The 15,660-nt window shown below is 47.6% G+C and overlaps 1 long non-coding RNA gene across 1 annotated transcript; it reads right to left on the bottom strand.

The window, feature by feature from the left end:
- Positions 1-2,683: 2,683 nt before the first annotated feature.
- On the bottom strand, positions 2,684-14,587 carry LOC132513297 (uncharacterized). The gene is made up of 3 exons (XR_009538430.1): positions 14,018-14,587; positions 13,604-13,718; positions 2,684-3,523 (listed from the first exon to the last, which is right to left on the bottom strand). It is a non-coding gene; the product is annotated as an uncharacterized LOC132513297 (long non-coding RNA).
- Between the last annotated feature and the right edge of the window lie 1,073 nt (positions 14,588-15,660).

The raw sequence follows: 15,660 nt of genomic DNA, 5'->3' as shown, positions 1-15,660 counted from the left end.
GCCCGACTGCAAAGCCCGTCTTCTTTGCGGTCACGACAACCCACTTGGCTTGTGATTCAGGTGCCGAGATGCAGATGTTGTTCCGTGACAGGAAAGTCATGATTGTCCCAATACCATGTCCACCTGTGAAATGCAGGAACCCAGTAGGGCAAAGCCACCCTGAAAGGTTCTAAGACGCTCTCTGTGTTTGCCTTCGCAGGAGCTGCCTTGCAGCCAAGAAACTGGAGTCCACCGGCACAAAAGGATTGCCTCAGAGCCAACGGCCGGGCAGGACTTCAGCCTCCCCTGTGTGTGTGTGGGGGGCACTCTGCCATATCAGAGAGGCTTTGCAATCAACCCTCCCCCAGTTATATCTCCACCAGTCTCACTCTATTTATCAGATGGAAGGAACTGAGAGGCAAGCAGAGGCAGAGGAAGTGTTTGTAGTGGCTGCATGACAGCTCTGGAGCTGACCCAGCTGCCATGGTGGTCTGGAGCCAACAGACTGAGAATGGAAATCTGGCTCCACCCATGTTCATGTCTCTGCTCTTCAGCTTGTGTCTGTAAACTGTGGATGATCGAAGTGCCACCTGAAGAACCTCCCCACCCCTGAGAAGTGTGTCCTGACCAAACACCCACACACCACACACCCCCGACCCCGCACACTATGGCAGGGGGTCAGAGGCTCTCTTCTGTGTTCCTAGGGTTCTATGATTTAAATCCTGCCATGGGTTTTCTCACACAACAGGGGGCAGTCATCTGCTTGCAGGTTGCAGCCCCCATCATCCCTGCATCCCCAAACTGGCCCCATCATCCCTGCATCCCCAAACTAGCGGAGACCTAGTGTCTGGTCGGTGCTTCGAACTTGTTTCCTCAGTGAATGAAGGACCTCGACTCAAATGTACTTGGTCAATAAAGGGTAGCTCTTCTTGGACCAGTTATTTCTGCGTTAAAAATGACACAGGAGAATGGAGTAAACAGGGCATATCTCGAGTCAGATTCTCTTCCCTTTGGTGGGGGGAGGAGCATTGCATCTTTCATACGATCCCTAATTCCGGAAACTCCTAACCAAAGAGGCTGCAACGTTCATTACACACGTGTGGGTCACTCTGTTGCCCCATCAGCCACAGTTCTGGCCTCACAGTGGAACTTGGGTCAAGATCCTTAAAGCACCGGTCAGTTCACTGAATGTTTCCCAAGTACCAAGTGGCTGGTGCCCAGTGTAGGCCCCGCAACTACGTGTCCAATCGATGGACTGTTGAATGAACGCAGGCTGCTAGTGGAGTCTGTGATGCTGTGCCCAGAGCACAGGTGGCCATGGAGTCAGGGACCTGAGCTCAGTTAGGAAGGGCATGTCAAGTCCAGGTGAGGCCATCAGTCTCACTCGGAGCTGCCCCTCACGCGGTCCTCCTAGTTCCTTGCTTGCTCCACCTCGACTCTCTCTGCTCTTCCCCCACGTCCTGCCTCTCACTCCTTCTAAGGCCTGGCACAGGCTTGTCATTCAGTATCTATGATCCCTCCTTGTCCTTGTCAGTCAGCTGACTGAGCAGATACCCAGCTGACCATTTTTTTGTTTGTTTTTTTATGTATCCCCAGACATCCAGCACAGTGCCTTGACCATAGTTGGAGCTTGGTGAACGATTCAATGAATAAAGTCACTGTTTGTCACACACACACACACACACACACACACACACACACACACACACACACACCATCAGACTTATCCGGATCAGTGCACAGTGTCTGGGCAGCCACCCTGACCTGGATTAGGACATAAGGAGCACTGGTAGTTTTGCTAGAGGGCAACTTTGAGCTTCCCTCAGGTGCCACAGCACCACTCTCAGCAGGGCTAAGAAGCTGTCTGTGTCTGTTAGGGGTAAAGACTGAGACTTCCTGCCTTCAGACACTCAGCGGCCCCTGGTTAGGGTTGATGGCGGTTCCTCAGAACGCTCATCACTAAAGTGCCGTGACGCCCTCCCAGAGCTCAGACCAGGGAGCCTTCTCCCAACAATAATGGAGTACCCTACCCTGTTACAGAAATGGGAATTATAGCTGTTTACCCCTCTTAATGTGGTTCCTCCCCTTTGCATTCACGTCCACATTTCTTCCTTGAGTCACCCAATCCAACTCTGCTAATTCCCAACGGGTTACTGCACCAAGCTGCACCTGCATCTCACTTGCTGTGCATGGCTCTATCTGGGAGGGTCGGATCTACCTACTGATCCCTTCCCTTCTGAATCTGGAGGCTCCCAGGCACCAAGAAAAGTGCTCCAGTTGGCCCACAAAAGGGGCGGTGCTGCAGGGGAGGCTGCAACTCTCATCCACAGCCTGGGTCAAAGCAGGACTGCGTTACAAGCGCCACACGCTGCCCCACTGTGCCACGGGAGCCAAAAGAGCAAAGGTCTAAGAAGTCCTAATACAGACACTTATGTGGATAGAACACCAGTCTCTTCCTAGGGACCTGTGAGTTGTTGTTTGGTTTGGGCTTATATCGTCCGTGGCCTTTTTCACAACGCTTGCAGACTTAGCTAACCTTCCATCAGGACCTCTCTGCTCCCCCCACACCCCACACCCCCCACTGTACCAAAGATCATACTCCTCACTTAAGTGTGCTGACTGGGTTTTCACTTGGCAAGGATACCAAAACAATTTTTTTTCATCCTGAAACGTCAAGATACCTAAGAGAACAGGTCTTCAGAAAAACTAGTTTTAAATTATAATAGAAAAACTGGCTACGTAACAATGAAGATACAGCACATTAAAAGGTTATTTGGGGGCTTCCCTGGTGGTGCAGTGGTTGAGAGTCCGCCTGCCGATGCAGGGGACACGGGTTCGTGCCCCGGTCCGGGAAGATCCCACATGCCGTGGAGCGGCTAGGCCCATAAGCCATGGCCACTGAGCCTGCGCCTCCGGAGCCTGTGCTCCGCAACGGGAGAGGCCACAACAGTGAGAGGCCCGTGTACCGCCAAAAAAAAAAAAAAAGGTTATTTGGGCATTATCTAGAATTTCACACTCAAGAGAAAAACACTTAATATGTAGTCTACTGCCTTCCAGGTTTTTTCTCTGCATTTTTAAAGATTAGGAGATGGGGGGAGGTAATGTCTTCATACTTTTGTGTCTGTTGTTCTGTTTATCATTATAGTATGGTTATGCTACTTCCCATAATGATGAGGATGAGGATGCTGATACTGATGTCGGTAGAAGCAAAGACATGTATAGAGCTTGATATGGACCAGGAACTGTTCTCTGTGACGTGTGCATATTGACACGACACCCCGTGGTCTTTCATGCACTTAGGAGACATCATGCTCAATCCATACACAGATCCATGGTAATCTGATTCATGCCGATGGACATGTTCACTTGCCTTTTGATCCAGAGGACACTGGACACTGCAGTGTATTCCAGATTTGGGGGTCAGATACCACACCTCTCTGTTTCTTTCAGGCCTGCGTAGCAATCTGACTCACTTCTTGCCGGCCAGGTGACTTTGGGCAAGTTCCTTCACCCGTTAACCTCTACGTGTCTCAAGCTTCCTCATCTGCAAAAAGGGATGATAACATTAAAAATGCTTACCTCATAATGTTGCTGTGAGTACTCAGAGACCTTATTACACTTATACATATAGAGAGTTAAACACAGTCCAGAAGGGTGAGCTTTTATTCTTGTGTCTCTTCACTTCGGTTTCTGCTTGTACCCATATCTCTCTCCCTGCCCCCGTTGCTTTCTCCTCAACCACTCCCGCTCCACTCTCTCTCCCCTTTGCCCCCCTCCTCAGACTCTCCATCCAAAAACACTGTTTACCATCTCCTCAGGATGTAACTCAGAAAATATTCACACCATCACCCTTTGGTTAAAAAAACGTGAATATTAGTGGAAGAAATAAGAAACACCATAAAACCGGCAATGTGAAAACTACACAAGAAATAAAGTCCTACTGATGAAAGTTTGAGTATTAATACTTTTGTATCTTCATAAGATTCAGATATTCAGAATTTGATACAGGAGAATTAGGCTTCATAAAAATAATGCCCCCCCCCAAAAAGGGCTATATGATGAGGTCCTTGGGCCTTTAAATTTCCCTCTGGAATGTTTTTTAAAATGTATATACTCATGTTCTACTACAATCGTCCAGTGATCACTTACTTTCCCATCATTATACAAATCATACGAAGAGGTCATTAGACTTCTAATTTCCTAGAGAATAGGCACTAAACTTTTCCATACGAGCCCCTGATGAAACCCCAGCATTGTATTTAGGCTTCACAATATCCCCATAAGGAGAGTTAAATACTCATTATGCTAATATACACACACACACACACACACATACCCACACCCATGCCCCATACATTCAGTTCTTGAGTCCCTGAGAGGCTGAAGTGATAGTGCAAAGTCCATGTGGTGAGTCAAAGGTGGTCTTGACATTGTTTCTCTGGAACACTCTCCAGGGAAATGTGGGAACGGTAACTATTAACAGCAGTAATGACAACAGCTAGAATTCACCAGGAACTTGTCACATGCTGAGCACTGTCCTGACAACTTCCCATGTCTTAACATGGTCAGTGCTCTAAACTGCCCCCAAGAAGTAGTTACATTTACTCCTAACTAGTGTTTCCATGTTACTAATGGAGGAATTGAGGCACAGAGATGCTAAGTAGCCCGCTCAGTGTCACCCAGCAGTAAGGAGTGGAGCCACAGGTCTGTGGAGGCATTGTGGAAAACTCAAGTGTGTTCTGTATTTATTCAGTCAAGGGCAAGATCCAATGGCTACTGCAAAATATGTAGAAAAACAGCTAACACATAACACAAATTGACCTTACAGCATGGAACTGCACACTAAATAGAAATCTGGTTTCTTCAGAAATCTTTTAGATGGAGGCTTGACAGGATTGGAATCAGGATGTTTTGTGGAAACAATGATCTGAGAGCCTCCTTAGAACAGCAGACAGCATGTCAGTCTCCTAGCCTGAAGGTCTTGGGTTTGTGCATCAGAGAAGGCAGCAAACCTCTGTCACCTCCACATGCTCCCGATGGAGAGAGAAACCTGCCAGTAGGGAAAATAAGACCGTTCGTTCCTCTGCTCTGGTAGTACCCAGACAAATTGTCCATGTCAATCAGAACTGAGGAATTATATAAAAAAAACACAAAAATGCAGATTCCATGATCCGCACTCAGTGAATCTCATTTAGTGTGGCTACAACGGTGCCCTAGAATCTTTGATTTTTCACTCTGCCTGGGAAACTCTCAGGAACTTTAATAAACTCCTTTGGTAGCGAGACTGTCTCCAATGTACTGACTCTTCCCAGGACAAACACACAGTTGGGAAGACCAACCTGAGAGCACAGGAGAGAGAACGTAAAGGACACAGCGTGAGAGTCAAACCAAGGGCAGGGCAGCGGATCTTCTGAGAAGACACCACCACCCCACTGGCCTGTCTCTCTGAGGCTTCAGTTTATCTCAGATCCATTCTCTTCATGGCCAGTGGATGGAGGTGGTGAGAGGAGATGACCTTTGAGATGCCACGTGGCCTGGGCTTTTCTCGGGGGCCGTGGGACACAGACGATATGAGGTTATATGATCTATTCTCCCCACCTCCAGTCAGCCTCTGCTTCTCTCTTGCACCCTCACTCCCTCCATGCCACACAAGCCCAGAGCAACCAGAATTTAGGAAAAATGTCTTCCCTTCACCGATCAGACACCTGCCCCTGACCTGAGGAGATCTTCTCCCCTCTTCTCCTCTCAGCTGTCCTCCTCTGATCTGATCTGCCGTGCCGAAGCAGACAGCCTTCCCTAGTAGCTTAAAGCCCTCGCCTGGCCCGTGACTCTGGTAACGCAGCCTGGAGAGGGCTCGTTCTCTCTGAGAAGGACCCCAGACCCGGGAGCCAAGAGCCACGACGACCACAGAACCATCCTAAACACTGATGCCCACGGCCGTGATTGACCTTGGAAACGAAGCCTTACCTCACACCCCGTCTGTCCCTGAACCATTATCTTGTCACAGAAAGCAAGACAGACGAGGAAGGTGCCTGGAATCCTTCCTGGGGAGTCCTGTGTCCTACTCCATGCTGCCATGCTATTTCCCCAGACCAAACCCTGACGTGGACCATATCATTCCTATCCTTTTGATGAGAATAAGAGGTCTGGGGATACCTTCACAAAATCCTATTCTCGTGGTTGATAACCAGTATGTTATGTGGTTTACTACCACAATGGTGCACCTGGTAAGTAGGTGGAAGCTGACAGGAAGTTTCAGAGGGTAGGTCTGGGTGCTGAAATGATTGGGAGGAGCTACCGGCATCTGTGGGCTGAGGGTTACAGGGAGGCGAACACTTTTAAGCAGAGAGTTAAATAAAGTGGATTTTCCATGATTGTAATTTACCCGTGAATTAAGGGAAGCCTGAATGTTGCTTTCTCTGGAAACTTACAAAGAATCCTTGAGTGTTTTAGAGAACACATACTGAAGGCAATTCTCTTACTGGCCTTGAGCTTGATGCAACACACCAGTGTCGCTTGGTAGCTGAGGTTGTACACGCCTACAGGAATGAGGGGAATCCAGCTGTACTGACTAGATGAATCTTCAGGATATGCTGTTAATGGATGGGAAAAATTACGTGGGAAATGCTCATAGTGTGATCTGCCATGGGTTGCTGAACAAAGCCAGATAAGCCCATTGTCTTTGAGGCACCGAGGTTTTGCTTCCACGTCTGTCTCCCTCACCAGACTTTTAACTCCTTCTCAGAAGGCTGGAAACACATCCCGTTCATCCTGGTGTCCTCAGGGCAGAGGACCTGAGACACGGTAGAAAGTCAGTCCACACTTGTGGAGCTGACGTAACGGGTGAAGGACTGGACCCAGTGTCTTAATGACGAGCGAGAAGGATGTCAGTCTGCAGAGGGAGGGAGGGGAATGCCACAGGTCTTAGGACCCAGGCAGCGCAGTGACACCAGCCTACACTGCAGTACTGATGTCAGTTACATCCCTTAGGGTTCCAGGACTCAGCCATTTAAATACAGGTGTCATTAACCATGAAGGTCTAACTTAGAAAGCCAGGAACCTTACGGCTTAGTTTTTTGTATGAACCTTTTGTAGCTGAGGCACCTGAGGCACCAATTCAGGCACAGCATACTCTGGTCACTACTCGTCCAGGCTGAGGCTGCGTCGGGATATTCAGGGCTCACACACAAGAAGGGTAATTCCGAGGCATGCATGTATCCCTAGAAACAAAGGGTTCACAACTGCTAGGTTGCCCCGAGCAGGACATACATCAGGCAGGCAGGACAGCTCCCTGGGGCCCCAGTGTGGCCTCCCACCCAGGGACCTGCCCCCCTAGGACTCCCTGTCCAGTTTGAATAATCCATCTGAGGCCTTAGTTTCAGAGGCACTGCCTGGAGGCAGCCCGTTCCAAGCAGTTCTGTCTGTCCGGGACCCCAGCGCATCCTCTTTCCGAGGGTGGCTGACACCTGGAGGTGCTCTGCATGCACCATCCAGGGGCTGGGGCCACTCCTGCGGTCCCACAGTCAGAGCTCCCTCAGGTGTGACTGGAGCCTCAGCAGACAGTTTGCATTCAAAGTGCTCACTGGATTGGGATTGACATATATACACTAATATGTATAAAATAGATAACTAATAAGAACCTGCTGTATAAAAAAATAAATAAAGTAAAATTCAAAAAGAAAAAAAAAAGTGCTCACAGCAGCTTGGAAGGCTGCATGGGGAGTATTCCTTTAGGAAACATAGAAAATTCCCAGGAACAGACAAGATCATTAATGCCCTCGCTCCCTCTCTACACTTCCCCCACCAGGTGCCAGGGGTGGTGTGTTCTCCATTGTTATACAATCACTGTGTACAATCCTGAAATCAAAACTTTACATTTCGGGGCTTCCCTGGTGGCGCAGTGGTTGGGAGTCCGCCTGCCGATGCAGGGGACGCGGGTTCGTGCCCCGCTCCGGGAGGATCCCACATGCCGCGGAGCGGCTGGGCCCATGAGCCATGACCGCTGAGCCTGCGCGTCCGGAGCCTGCGCGTCCGGAGCCTGTGCTCCGCAACGGGAGAGGCCACAACAGTGAGAGGCCCGCGTACCGCAAAAAAAACACAGAAACAAACAACAAAACTTACATTTCTTTAATTATCCCCTAATGTCCCCCTAATCTTTTGTATGGAAGGGCTGTAGGCAAGAGTACTTTCATAGCAAAACGTGTTTTATAATCTAACTGTAAAGACATTACGTTTAGCAACTGGCCAGGACAAAATCGTGAATTTTTAAAAATTTTCAAAATGGGTTGACACAGCCTCCTGTCCTTTTGTCTGTCTCACTGATCCCGTGAGGAGGCTGGAAAAGCTCATTCTCTTGCACTGAAGAGTCATACGCCTAACGTCCCGTCTCAGTTGTCTCAAAGATGCAGATGCAACAGCCACAACGTACAAAGCCATTTTTAAAATTCCCTCTCCCAGGGACGCTTTACTCAAACGCCTAGCAGTAAACTGACACTCACCAGGGTACCGCACAGCGGCCGGGGAGCTCGGGCGCGAGTGCTGGGAGGGGCTGCTGCTGCTGCAGCAGCAGCCGCAGCCGCAGCCGCCGCCGCCGCCAAGTTGAAGAAAAGCCTGCAGACCTTTTTCCCCTTCTTGCCTCTAGTTTATCTGAAGCTTTCTCCAGCCCAGAACCTGATTTTACTTGCTTTCTTCCGCTTGTAGGAGAGAGCAAGTCAAACTTTTAACATTTTTTGGCCGACCCAGAGTTCACCTTTTGTAAGGTTTGCATCCTTTCCCCCCAGGCCTGGAGGAAATAACAAACACCAAAGTCAGGAGCTGGCTGCACTCCCCACCCCCACCCCCCGCCACCCCACTCACATCAGGCAGCACAGCAGAAGCAGCCGAGGATGCAGTGCGCTAACTCTCCTGGATCTGGATCTTTTGTTTTCAAATTCTGTAAGTAACACCTATCACAACAGTCAGTGGCTCAGCTGCTGTTTCATAGCACGGGTACATCCACAGTCAATGAGCACAAAAAGATCGTCATCCCTACTGCTTCATCCTCCCTTTACTCAAACAAGGCTTTCACCGTATTTCAGCGAGTCACAGTCTCGCTAGTGAATCCACAGCTGCCACCACTGTTTCAGATGCCCCAAGACCACCCTTGCTTTTGATGAATTCCTAGGAGGACCCCAAGGACCTAGCACATAGTCATCCTCATGGCTAAGATTTACTGCAGCAAAAGGATACAAAGCCAAATCATCCAGGGGGAGAGGTGCACTGGGCAACATCCGGAGGAAACCAGCGCAAGCTTCCAAGAGTCCTTTCCTAGTAGATAATCACGCAATTTGTCCCTCCGGCAACGGATCATGACAACGCGTGTGAAATGCTGTCCACCAGGGAAGCTCCTGAGAAACCCGGGGCCTAGCACATAACAAGATTTCAGGTTCCCAGGAGGAAAGCAGGTGTTTAGCATAAAACATACTGTTTGGACAGATGGAGGAGTAAACTACACTTCTGAAGGAGGCAACGGTGGGAAACCTCTTGAAATCCAAGTTCTCAGACGCGACGTGAGGGCCAACAAGCCAGCCCTTCTAAGGATTATAGTCGCAGGCCTGCTATGTTAACTCTATTCTGCACAGTACTCAACAGCAAAGCTTCAAAATACATGACCAAGTCAGAACTGGAAGAACTGAAACAAACAAATCTACAAGAACAGCTGGAGACTTCAACAACCTCAGTAATACACAGAACGGAGAGAAAGCAAATTAGAATGCATGGGTGAACCGAATGTTCTCACAGGTATAGAACCCTCCACATAACAATAGCCGAATATACCACATTCTTTTCAAGTGCATATGGAAGTTTCACCAAGGTAGACTATATCCTGGGTCATAAAACAAATATGACCAATTGCAAGATAACTGCAATCATACAAAGAATGTCGTCTGACCAAAAGAGAAAAACCACCGATAAGTAAGCCAAAGTTAGGAGGAAAATCTCCAAACACAAGGAAATTAAATCACATACTTCTAAATAATCCATGGACCAAAGAGCAAGGATCAAGGAAAGTTACAAATTAATTTAAGCAACATGAAAATGAAAAAACCACCTACCAAAATCTGCAGGATGCAGGTACAGCAGTGCTTAGCCGTAAATGTACAGCATCAAATGCTTATCTTATTAGAAAGAATAAAGAACCCAAATCAATAATGAAAGCTTCCACCTTAAGACACTAGAAAAAGAAAATCCAAATAAATTCAAAGCAAGCAAATAAGGGAAATAGAGATTGGAACAGTTATCAGAAAAAGAATAGAGTTAATCAACGAAACCCAAAGCTGGTTCTTTCAATAGGTCAATACAAATTCATAAACTTCTACCCAGACAGACAAAAAAAAAAAAGGCAAGATAACTAAAGACACAACTTACCAACATCAGGAATGAAATAGGTTACAGATCCCACAGAAATTAAAAGGATTCTATGAATAATTCTACATAATTACTTTTGGCAATTTAGGCGAAATGGAACAAACTATCAAAGCTCAGCCAAAAAGAAACAGATCATCTATTTTTAAAATTGAGTCTGTAGTTGAAAAACTTACAGAAAAGGAATCTCCAGGGCCAGATGGTACCCCTGGAAAATCCTGCCAAACATTTAAGAAGCAATGACAGCAATTCTACGCAATCTCTTCAAGGAAACAGAAGAGAGGGAACACTTTTTGAATTCTTTTTTCAGATTAGCATTACCCTGATACCAAAGTCAAACAAAGACAGTAGTAGCAAATCAAATTCAATATATAAAAAGAATAATACACCATGACCAAGTGAGGTTTATCCCCGAAATGCAAAGCTGGTGCAGCATTAAAACATCAATCAAGCCAGCATAGTAGCATACCAAAGACAAAGAACCACATGATCGTTATCTGTTGATGCAGAAAAAGTATCTGACAAAATTCAACAGTCGTTCATGATGAAAACATTCAGCTAACCAGGAGTAGAAGGGAGCTTTCTTAACCTGACACAGAGCATCTACAAAAATACCCGCCCCTCCATCCTACTTGATGGAGAGAGACTAAATGCTTTCTCCCTAAGATCAGGAACCAGGCCAGGAGGATAGCTATAAGTCAACATTGTACTGGAAGTCCTAGCCACTCCAGTAAGAAAAGAAAAAGAAACAAATGGTTTAGAGATTGGGAAGGAGGAAATCAAACTGCTCCCATCCACCAATGACATGATTATCTACCTAGAAAATCCCATGAAATCTATTAACAAAAACTCCTATAACTAAGAAGTGAGTTTAACAAGGTCGCAGGATACAAGCTCAACACCAAAAAATCAGGCATATTTGCCTGTACTAGCAATGAACAATTAGGAAATTAAAAAAAAAAAAAGACTTGTGCATACCATTTATAATAGCTTCTCCCCAAAACCTAGCGAAACATAAGCAGGATCTGTATGCTCAAAACTACAAAATGCTGAGGAAAAGAAATATAAGAAGACCTAACAAAATGGAGACACATACTGCGTTCATCTGTTGAGAAATTCAATATAATTAGGATGTCAATAGTCCCCAAATAGATCCATCAATTTCATACAATTCCAATCACAAATCCAGGCAAGGATTTTTTTGTACATATAGACTAACTGATGATAAAATTTCTGGGGTAAGGCAAAGGAACTAGAATAGCCAAATAATTTTGAAAAACAAAGTTGGAGGACTAACACCAACGTCACAATTTACAATGCAGCTTCAACCAAGATATGTAAGCAACTAAGTGGCCATGGAGGGGATGAATGGATATAGAAAATGTGGTGACATATACAACGGAATATTATTCAGCCACAAAAACGAAGAAAATCCTGCCTTTTGCAACAACACGAATGGACCTGGAAGGCTTTATGCTAAGTGAAGTAAGTGAAAGAAAGACATACTGTATGTTCTACTTATATGTAGACTCTAAAAAAGTCAAACTCACAGAAATAGAGTTTAGAATGGCGGTTGCCAGGGGCTGGGGGAAATATTGGTCAAACGGTACAAACTTCCAGCTACAAGATGAATAAGTTATGGGGATCTAATGTACAGCATGCTGAGTATAAGGAACAAAACTGTATCGTATATTGAAAGCTAAGAGGGTAGATCTGAAATGTTATCACCACAATTTTTAAAAAGGTAATTCTGTGAGGGGATAGAGTGCTAACTAACCTTATTGTGGTAATCGTTTTGCCCTATCTACGTGTATCAAATCATCACACTGTGCACCTTAAACTTACATGCTATATGTCAATAATACCTCAGAGAAGCTGGAAAAGATAAAAGAGTCCCCAGCTTTTCCGGTGGGAGAGCCCTCCAGCTATATTCTGTGTCCCCCTGACATCTCCCCATCATTCCTTAACTTTCCCTTATTACTGACATGACAAGTTGAGCCAGGCTCATTAATCCTTTCTCTCCTCAGCCTGGGAACCCAGCATTTAGCGGAGAATGGTATTCAGAAGCTAGGATCTAGCGGTAGGTGTACTTATTGTCATTGGGATGTTGCTGTTTTCAGGAAGTTTGGAATATATGTGTGAACACAATCACACACACACACACACACACACACACACACACACACACACACACACACATATATATTTCTATATCAATCTATCCACATATGCACACATATCTATTGAAAACCAGGAGTTCTCACGGAGACCTTTAATTCCAGTAGAACTCCTCAGAAGTTGTTCCAGTTTACCTCCTTTCCATATTGGAAATTCCCTCTTCCAAAAGTGACAGACGTGGCTCCCACCATCCTTATATATTCACTGAGTTGACAAATCCCAATGCATATAAGCCATCCCTCCTCCACAAAGAGGTCCTCCCCACGTGCTATGCTGAACCATCCCCTGCCCTTGACTTCCACACCTCACTCAAGCCTGAATCCCTGAGCCAGTTAACCACCTCCCCACAGAACCCCCAGGGATATCCTCCTTACCACCTTGGGCTCTGACCTCCCAAATTGGGATGCCCCTACACGCATATACTTGCCTTGCCCGTCAACACCTAATGGCTTTAGGACTGAACTGCTCAGGCACAAAAGAGAAGAGAAGGGAAGGGAAAGAAAGGGTAGGGACAGGGGAAAAGTGAATATATCAGTTAATCAAGGTGAACTGGGCCAAATCCAAGCAATATGATGAAGCCAGTGGGTTTTTTCCTCACTGTCCTCCAGCTTCCCCTTCCTGCCTCTCTCCTTTGCCCCAGTTCCTTTCTCATTCTTAAGTCCTGCCCTCCATCAAGAGTAGCAATGTTATGAGGGGCATGATTCCCATTTTATAACTGATCTCCGCTGGTTGGCTGACATTCAGTGTGGACGGTGTCCTCCCTGCAGCTCTTACACTCAGGCCCTCTGTCTCTCATGATGGGCTAGAAAGTTTCACCCCTCTTCAGTAATTTCAGGTGTAAGCAGGTGAGAAGGTGCAGGGCACATCTTGGAGCCTCGGGTCCTTCATCTGTGAAATGGGGATGACCACAGATTGTGGGACAAACACAGAGAGCAGCACCAGACACCTTTCAATGAGTGCTACGTGCTGGACCCAGTGCATCACAGGACTCCTTGATATCCAGGAGCACGCCAAGTAGACTGCCCCGCCAGGACTGTGGCACCTGCTGTTCCTTCTGCCTGGAATGCTCTTCCTTCAGGTAATCCCACGGCGTGCTCCCTCACTTCCTCCAGGTCTCTGCTCATTCGTCATCCTTCAGGGAGACTTTCCCTGATTACCTTGAATAAAATAATAACATCATCTCCACATACCCTTTCCCCTGGTCCAGCCCTATCTTTCTTCATACATAGCACCTGCCACCCTTGATTTACTTATTGACCAACTCTATGAAATGAGACTTTGTCAGTTCTGTCCTGTCACAAACTCCTCGAATAGTACTCACGTACATGGCAGGCGCTCAGAAAACATCTGCTGAACCATAGCTGGGAGCCGGGCCCTTTACACACACTGTTAACATGCACAGGTACCCTCCAAGGTGGGCACTGGCCCCATTTGACTGATTATGATACGTACGTACTGAGACTCCAGGAGACAAGTGACACCCTCAACAACGCACCATCAGCACGTCGGGTTCCAGGCTTCGGAATCATACCTGCCGGGTTTCCAACTCCCTCAGTTCCTGGACAGAGACCTCACAGCCAAAATGGTAAGAGATTTTACTACTGACACACAGACCCCAAACAGCTCAGATACTTTACACCTTTAGACAAACCCCTTCCTAAAGCAGCTCAGAGACATCACACCTTGGGACCCAGAATCACAACAGTTCAAAGGCCTCACACGCTGGGGTACAGACGTCTACATAAGGGTCTAACACCCAGTGACTCTAATGCCCAAAAGCTCAGAAAATGCACACCCAGGTCTACAAGGACACAAATCCCTACAGACTTTGTACCATGGCTCACAAAACCCACCCAGATAAAATATCCCATTCACCAAAAACTCCCCAAAATGCTCACAGACGCCAAATGTACTCAAACAGCATCTGGGATGTCAGACGTAGCGGTACACATCTCCAAACTGCACGACACACGTTACTTCCCAGGGAGAGACACCAAAAAAGTTTGGTGACCCCTCCTTGGCCTTAATTATATGAATCTGCGCGACTGACCCTGCGGTGCCACACGCTCCAGACTGAGTGAAGGCTAAACAAGACTGTAAGAGCTCGCGGAAAGACACCACCACCGTCACCCTGCACAGCCAGCGACTGCGCCGAACCTCGCCACCGACCCGGGCAGCTAATCAGCCCCTTACGGATAGTCAGTCTTGGAGTAGTCAAACTCGGAGAAAAATGTACACTCTGAAAATGCCCGCGTGCGCACGCGCACACGCACACGCACACGCACACCTTTCACCCTGAGCGTCAACTCGGCGACCACTGTGCCTGTCCCAGAGAGACAGCCAATGGGAACTGGGCAGGCGAGGAGGGAGGGGCAGGAATAGCGGGATTTCCGGCGCCGCTTGACACCCCGGAAGAGTTTATTCCAGCTATCTCGCGGCGACCAATCGCCGCCCAGAACGCTTTCTCGACTTCGACCCCCCCCCCCCCGCCCCACACACACATACACGCATCCCGGAGCCAATCTCTTGCTCCGTTGCTCTCCCCACCTGGATGTGACCATGCAGAAACGAAGGGGTGACCCTGGAGTAGATAGAAAAGAAGGCTGCAGGCTGAGAACCCGGTGTCCCCTCGGCCTCGAATGTGCCGGGAAGATGGAGCGGTTACAATGGGGATGGACCCAGCGGCGCCCTGAGTGCCTCCGCTGGGACCCGTGGTCGATGCCCGACGCGGTGTAAGGGGACCCTCAGTGTTGTCACAGAGCTCAATGGATTATTCCCGAACGGACGCCCCCTCCCGAATGGTTCCTTCCCGACTCGAAGGACTTCCCTCTACCCCTCAGTGGTACGTTCCACGACAGAACCGTTTCATTTCGCGCGCCCCTTGGTGGTGGGATCGGGGAACAGCGGATGTAGATGCCCGCGGACCATTGCTGGCCGGTGCCCAAAGGGAGGGAGGACAAAGTTAGGATGAAACCCTCGCAATTCTCTGGAGTCTTGGATTTGGGAAAAAGTCTTCCTACTTGGAAAGTTACCTCCATGCAGTGACACCACTGTAACAGGGAGCATTACAAGAAGTTTTCTCTGTGCTGGGCCTTGTGA

This window comes from Lagenorhynchus albirostris, chromosome X (genome assembly GCF_949774975.1).
Source record: "Lagenorhynchus albirostris chromosome X, mLagAlb1.1, whole genome shotgun sequence".
Classification (NCBI taxonomy): Eukaryota; Metazoa; Chordata; class Mammalia; order Artiodactyla; family Delphinidae; genus Lagenorhynchus; species Lagenorhynchus albirostris.
The sequence above is the reverse complement of the archived record's forward strand: the minus strand, read 5'-3'. Positions and strand labels throughout refer to the sequence as shown.